General features: G+C 43.8%; 1 non-coding gene across 1 annotated transcript; it reads left to right on the plus strand.

Moving 5' to 3' along the window:
- Positions 1-5,444: 5,444 nt before the first annotated feature.
- LOC120253467 lies at positions 5,445-5,551 on the plus strand. Its single transcript, XR_005534283.1, has one exon. It is a non-coding gene; the product is annotated as a small nucleolar RNA R71 (small nucleolar RNA).
- The last annotated feature ends 1,369 nt before the right edge of the window (positions 5,552-6,920 follow it).

The following is a 6,920-nucleotide window of genomic DNA, read 5'->3' on the forward strand; positions in this document are numbered from 1 at the left end:
ACTTCTTTATTATGCTTTAAATAAATTGATGTTTATTGTGAGTTCCAACCTTGAATGCTTGATTGTATGAATATTTCCCCTAGAGTGACACTAGGGTTGAGAGTTCTTGTTGGTAACCTTGTGAGTTAGTGACACACCACGAGCGTTAGGCAATGCTAGGTTGGAGAGGGTTGAGAGGGTGAGTCGAGAGGTACAGGAGCGTCCCCTTTCCCCTCCGGCGTGATAGATTCTACCTCCGTTCCTCGAGTTCTTTGCGGCCATAATAGAGTGAATGGTCTAAGGGATGAATCTCCGCTGGGGTTTAGTTGCGCTTGCAACGGAGTGAAGCGTTGAGGGGATCTTAGTATCTAGGGCTTAATTGTGGTTAGCGACCTTCTGCCTGCACCAAAGGGTTAGGTCTATAATTAGGAAGAGATTTATCACCTGGAATCCCTAGAGCTCATTCCAACTTTATTCGAGTGCGAGGTTGAGAGGTTATTTAATCTCTCCTCTGGGACATGAATAGAGTTAGGCATAGTTGACCTTAGATTTGGGACTATGTATGTAAGGATTTCCACGACTCACCATTGCATTGATTAGGAAGCATAATAGAGAGTTCTTGCACTTGAAGCGATTATCCTAGGTGAAGCATCATCCGAGTACCCCATCTTTATCGATTGCCTTACCTCCTCCTTACTTTTTCTCTCTTACTTGTTGCTTTTAATTGTTGAGAATTGAATCATTGTCACACTTATCATTGTTGATATTCCACATAGCTAAGAATTGAATTAAGTGTCTTTACTCTCTACTCCCTGTGGATTTGATACCAGCTCACCGGGGATTATTACTTCGACAAACCCATGCACTTGCGGGATATACGCAAGGGGATCTTGTCAGTAATCTGTCAGTAACTGGAAATACTACTCAGTGTCTGTGAATGCCTCCTCTTCTAAGCCAAGCTGAATTGAAAACTGAGTAATGCTCATGCTATGGTGATGTCCAAATGCTCTTAACTAAATGGTGTCAAGAATGTCGAATCTCGCATAAGATTTATCAAACTGGAATGATGATAAGACCTCAAGTGTACGCTCACGAATTGGTGGCTTCCTAGTCGATAATAACTGCCTCCAACCTCCCACTAAAACGAGACCATCGAATTTATCTACGAACTCATCTCCCTGCTGTAAATCTCTCAATATGCTCTTGTCCAGGAATCGAGTCTATCCAAATCAAATTCTTGACAAACGCTCAAAATGCACCTGGTGCTTGAGAATAGCAAATCTCATACTCTCGGGCTCAGGACACGACTCACCCGGCCGTTTATCAGCTTGCTTCTTTGACCGAGGTGCCATAATCTGTAAATTTTGAAAGAAAATTCATCAAACAAGCTAATTGGGTAATGCTGCAAAAATCCACACAGTCCTGTGGAATTTTCGGATGCCCATGTAGATCCACGAGGCGTGAAAAAGACGCACGGCCACACTTCAAAAATCCAAAAATTACACCATTAAATCGCTTCTAACTTCCTTTTGAACATGCATAATCATTCCAATTGTAGAGACGAAAGCATAACTAATAAGTTTCATCGATTAAGATCAAGAATTAGCGAAGAAAACAAAACAAAAACTAAGGCTTACCGACGAGTTGAGATTAAAAACCTTGAATCGGTCAGAAAACCAAGTACAAATCCTTCCAAATCGGCTATGCGAGGTAAGGAAACGATGTGAGAGTGCTCTCAGAAGAATGAAGAATGTTAGGATGAAGAGGAACGACGATCCTTCAAAAGGAACTCGCACCTCTTGGCGCTCTATACATCCGCACGGGTGTGCTGAAATTACTCACGCCCGTGCATCTCCATAGGAAAGAGCCACAGGGCAGACCTAGGCCCCCGTACGCTCTCGGGATAACACTCAATCTCTCTGAACGCAACCACATGACTGTGCAGAAAATACTCACTGCCGTGTGCCCGACCCACAGGGGCAGCCGCACACCCCTGTGGCTTCTTTGTCCAACCGAGAGAATTATTCTAAGTGTTTCGCAGGCCCGTGCAAAAATTACCCACGGGCGTGCGAAACACTTAGAATATCATGGGCATGGCCATTCACAGGCCGAACGTACAACCCTTTGTCTTCTCTAGATGGAGAGCGCTCTTCTGTAAAGATCCACATGGGCGTGCTAAAAATGGCCACACTCATGTGTTTGTCACAGGTTCACACACAGGTGTGAGTCTACGCCACTGTGTGCTCTTGGGATAATTTGCTAAGTCTCTGCAGGAAGGCGCACACCCATGCGGAAATTACCCACAGACGTGGACCATCACAAGGTCGCTCACAAGGAGTGTCAATGCCCCTGTGCTGTCTCTGGATGAACTCTGACGAAAAACACACGCTCGTGCTTAAATTCAACACGGGCGTGTGTTTTTCTCTGACACTTAGATAACTTCCGAAGAACTACAGAAAATATCTGAACACAACTATACACTCAGAGCCTGCTTTACAAGGCAACTTTCAACCAAAGAAAACAGAAAAAATAAGGTCAAATGACCTAAACTTCACCAAATCCACATGAAAACACACGATGGCATTAAAAACCCATAATAAAAGTATTTGAAAATAAAGACACCAACACTCAACACTTTTATTCATGCAAACACTAAACTACTAACTAAGAAAACAGTAAACCCTTGGCTTGCCTCCCAAGAAGCGCTTGTTTTACATCACTAACTTGGCGTACCTTGTCTTACCTCACAGGGGTTCATAGATGAAGGTTGCCCTCTTACCCATAGCTTGAAAGCATGAAGCGCAAAGCCTCTTGAAGGTAGAGAGGAAGTTAATAGGCTTGGGACCACCTAGCAATGGTGCATCCAATTTGTTCAGTTCGCACGCATCTCCAACAGCCTTGGAGCATTTCCAGTGGTGTCTCCTTGCCATCTTCATCTTCCAGAGCACCTTCTTGAGGATCCCCTTAGTAATTGGTACTTCTTCAATCAAACCAAGCATCAAAACTTCTTCATTTTCCACCTCTTGGTCGAACAAACCCTCGTACGGGTCCGGATTGAACATTTCCTGCATGTATTCATCAACAATATCATCAATAGTGTCTAGAAAATATAAAGAATCATCAAAATCAAGAGAATGTTGCATGACTTCAGCAAGGCGGTATGTGAGCTTGTCATGTCCAACTCTCAATGTTAGCTCCCTGCCGTCCATGTCAATCAATGCATTGGAACTCTACAAGAATGGTCTCCCAAGTATCAAAGGTATATCCGCATCCTCATCAACGTCTAGGACGACAAAGTCAACCAGAAAAATATACTTGTCCACCTTGACAAGCATGTCTTCACTAATGCCCCTCGGATGTCTCACTGTTTGATTCGCCAATTGCAAAGTCATCCGAGTGGGTCTAGGCTCTCCCAAGCCTAGCTTTTGAAAGAAGGTGTATGACATGACGTTGATACTGGCCCCTGAGTTCGCCAATGCCATTTCTTCACCAAAATTGTAAATATTGCACGTAATGATGATGCTACCCGGGTCTTTCTTCTTGTTCAGCATGTTCTTTTGGAACACCGCCGAGCAAGACGCATCTAAGATTACTGATGTACTCTCCTCCAACTTCCACTTATTAGTGAACAAGTCCATTTCATACTTAAGCATTTGGGCCAATGCCTCAACAAAAGGAATATTGATGTGGAGTTGCTTGAACAAACTCAGGAACTTCTTGTACTATTCATCCCCTTTGTCATTCTTCAACCTAGAGGGATAAGGGATTTTGTGCTTGAAAGGTGGGGGTGCCACCTCCTTCTCTTTGCTTGTTCCTTCTTCAACCTCTATGACCTCGGGTACGTGCTTATTGTGCTTTGATAAGTGCTTGTGTGATATGAATGCGAAGCATTCTTTCCTTATGTTGAGCATTACTTTTCTCGGGTTTTTACATTAATATGTGTGTTTTTATGTTACTTTTATGGAGGTAGGGTTGTGAAACCAATTATGAAGGAAAGAAGCCAATGTGGATCATAATGCACCGATTTTGGAGGAAATCTTGCTAAGGTTCAAACGCGAATATATAAGTCGGGTGCGAGATGCTAGAGTGTGTGTGCCAACCTTCCCGTATTTGAGTTTGTACAACCATTTGGAGGGGCACAAGGGCAGTCACACTCAAGCATTCCGACTTATGCACATATAACAAGATCTCCATCAACTTATCCGTCATTGAAGGAGCAAAGCGATCCACGGCATAAACGTGTGTCTGTTTATGTTACCTCTATGAAAAGTGGATTCGGGAGTATTTTTGGCATAGTACTGTAGCAGGTAATGTAGCAAAACATCATAGCAAATACTGTAGCAGTTACTGTTGTTTCAGAGAATCGACACGGGCGTGTGGAAATTACCCACGCCCGTGTGGAAATTCCGCATGGGCACGTGAAGCATCCACGCCCGTGTACTAGCCCGATTCCAGCCCTATTTAAAGCCGAATCAGCCCCGATTTTTGTATTCTTTTCTCCATCTTTTTCCCAACTTGAGAGAAGGCTTCGGATAGCTAAGAAGCAGATTAAGTGTTTTTATTCCCTACTCCCTGTGGATTCGATACCCGCTCACCCGGGATTATTACTTTGACAAACCCGTGCACTTGCGGGATATACGCAAGGGGACCTTGTCAAGCTTCTCACTTGTAAGCCTACCTTCAACCTCTCGACCACTTCTCAAAGTGATCGCCTTCACATGCTCTTTAGGATTGGTCTTGGTATTACTCGGCAAGCTTCCTTGTGGTCTTTCCGATAGAGATTTCAGAATCTACCCAACTTGATTTTCAAGATTGTGCAAAGAGGTGGTGTGGTTGTGAAGTGTAGCCTCAACTGATTGAAACCTTGTATCCGATGATTGCACAAACCTAGTAAAGGCTTCTCCAAATCCGTCATACGGGTCTCCAAGCTTGAAACTCGGTTCTCCATGTTTGGACCTTGTTATTGTTGGAAACCTTGTGGTGCTATGGCCTTTTGTGCACCTTTGTTGCTCCACAAAAAATTGGGATGATTCTTCTAACCCAGATTGTAGATGTTTCTATATAGATTCCCTTGGTTTCTCATTGCATTACCCACAAAATCGACATTCTCAACTGAAGATGCATCACCAATGGAGATCGGGCAATCGGAGGGAGCATATCCTCCACCACACCTGGTGCAAGTAGTCACAGCTGCCACTCTATTCGAAGTTAGAAGATCTAACTTCTTACTCAATGATTCCACTTGAGCCACCAATGAAGTTACTACATAAATCTAACAGAGCAAAGCTACCTTTTTCTTCTCCCTAGCATTTCATTGATAGCTATTTAACCCCATTTCCTCAATTAGTTGGTGGGCCTCACTGGGGGTCTTGCTACCTAAGGTACCTCCTGCTGCCACATCCAAGAGTTGCCTTATACTCGGATTCAACACGTTGTAAAAGGTCTGAACAATCATCCACTCTAAGAATCCGTGTTGTGGGCACTTTCTCAGGAGCTCCTTGAACTTTTCTCTCATCTCAAATAGAGACTCCAATTCTGACTGTACAAAAGACGAGATCTCATTCCTAAGCTTTGCTGATTTTCCGGGAGGGAAATAATAGGCCAGAAAAGCTTCTACCATCTCCTCCCATGTGTTAATCAATGCTCTAGGTAATGAGTGTAGCCACTGCTTTGCTCTCCCCTTTAAGGAAAATGGGAAGGCTCTCAACTTGATGCCACCATTCGTCACCCTGTTTATCTTAAGCATATCACACACCTCGAGAAAGTTCTCTATATGACCGTTTGGATCCTCATTTGCCAAACCATTGAACTGTGCAGATTGCTGCAACATGTTGATGAATGTCAGCTTTAGCTCGAAGTTCTATGCTGTAATCGGGGGATGCACAATACTTGATTGTGTCCCCAATACTGAAGATCTGGCATAATAGGATATTGTCCGCTATTGCTCATTCTGTTCTGCCATGTGTTTAGATTCAACAATGCTGATAAACGCCTAAATGTATGTATTTTATATGTATTAATCGTGTATTATTTGTGAACATGTTAATGAATTGATGCCCGTTTTATGTCTAAATTGGTTATTTCGGTGTTGCAGGTCTTAAATGAGTCAAACAATGCTCAAAAATGCAAATCGGATGAATTCGACATCGAAAAACGGCATTTTTTTGGGGTCCCGGAATCGTAGCGACACGTAGCGACAGTAGCGGGTCATTGTTCTTGCTCTGCGACCATTTGGTGGGAGTTTTCACGGGCTCCATGCGCCCGCATGGATGCCCGTGAGGTTTGCTCAGGGAATTCTCAAGTCTCGCATCAGTAGCCAAAAACACTGCGAGCAAAGCATCGCAGAAAAACACCGTAGTCGAGCACCGTAGCACCGGCGGTGTTTTTGGGTATTTGGTCGTGAGCTTTCACGTGCTCCATGCGCCCGCATGGAGCCCGCATGGACTCGACGGGGTATATAAGAAACTGATTTCTTCTAGGGCAAGGGGAGTAGTTTTTTTGGAGGGTTCTTCAAGCCGATTTTCACCAATCTTTGAGAGGCAAGATTACATGTTTTTGGAGAAGGGAAATCTAAGGGAGAAGCTCGGATTTGGCTAGATCTTCATCGATCTCTTCTTTGGGAGTTTGTAGAGCGACGAGGGAAGCCGCCCCCATTGCGGGCGTCCGTGGAAGGCTTTCCACCTAGCTTGGCTTGTCTACCTTCTTCCATTGTTTGAGGGAGTTTTTTTATTATGCCATTTGTAGTTGTTTGCATGGATTTGTTGCTTGGATTTGTTTGTATGGATGAGTAGACCCCAAGGTCACCGGATGCCGGTGAACCTTGGGGTGAACTATGTATTTGGATGATTTAAGTTTGTTTATTGCAATTGTTGTGTTTTGAGATTCATTCTTGGTGCATTTGATGTGTTGCTTACATGAGAACTCTGTAAACCAAGCTGTTA

The sequence above is a fragment of the Dioscorea cayenensis genome, unplaced genomic scaffold (assembly GCF_009730915.1).
Source record: "Dioscorea cayenensis subsp. rotundata cultivar TDr96_F1 unplaced genomic scaffold, TDr96_F1_v2_PseudoChromosome.rev07_lg8_w22 25.fasta BLBR01000093.1, whole genome shotgun sequence".
Taxonomy (NCBI): Eukaryota; Viridiplantae; Streptophyta; class Magnoliopsida; order Dioscoreales; family Dioscoreaceae; genus Dioscorea; species Dioscorea cayenensis.